Source organism: Chrysochloris asiatica, unplaced genomic scaffold (genome assembly GCF_000296735.1).
Source record: "Chrysochloris asiatica unplaced genomic scaffold, ChrAsi1.0 scaffold00127, whole genome shotgun sequence".
Lineage (NCBI taxonomy): Eukaryota > Metazoa > Chordata > Mammalia > Afrosoricida > Chrysochloridae > Chrysochloris > Chrysochloris asiatica.
Genome location: NW_006408645.1, coordinates 4340936 through 4341254, shown reverse-complemented (window position 1 = coordinate 4341254; position 319 = coordinate 4340936).

Below are 319 nucleotides of genomic sequence, written 5' to 3'. Positions count from 1 at the left end.
GATACATAAAGCATCAGAAGATGAAAGGAATACAGAGTCACTGTATCAACAGGAAATGGTTGAAGTTTAGCCATTACAAAAGATAGCATATGATCAAGAGTCAATGATACTGAAGGACGAAGTCCAAGGTGCATTGAAAGAATTGGCAAAGAACAAAGCACCAGGAACTGATGGAATAAAAATTGAAAATCTTTCAAGAAAGTGAGGCAGCACAGGAGGCACTCACTCATCTCTGCAAAGAAATTTGAAAGACAACTATCTGGCCAACTGATTGGAAGAGATTCATATTTGTGCCCATTCCAAAGAAAGGTGACCCAAC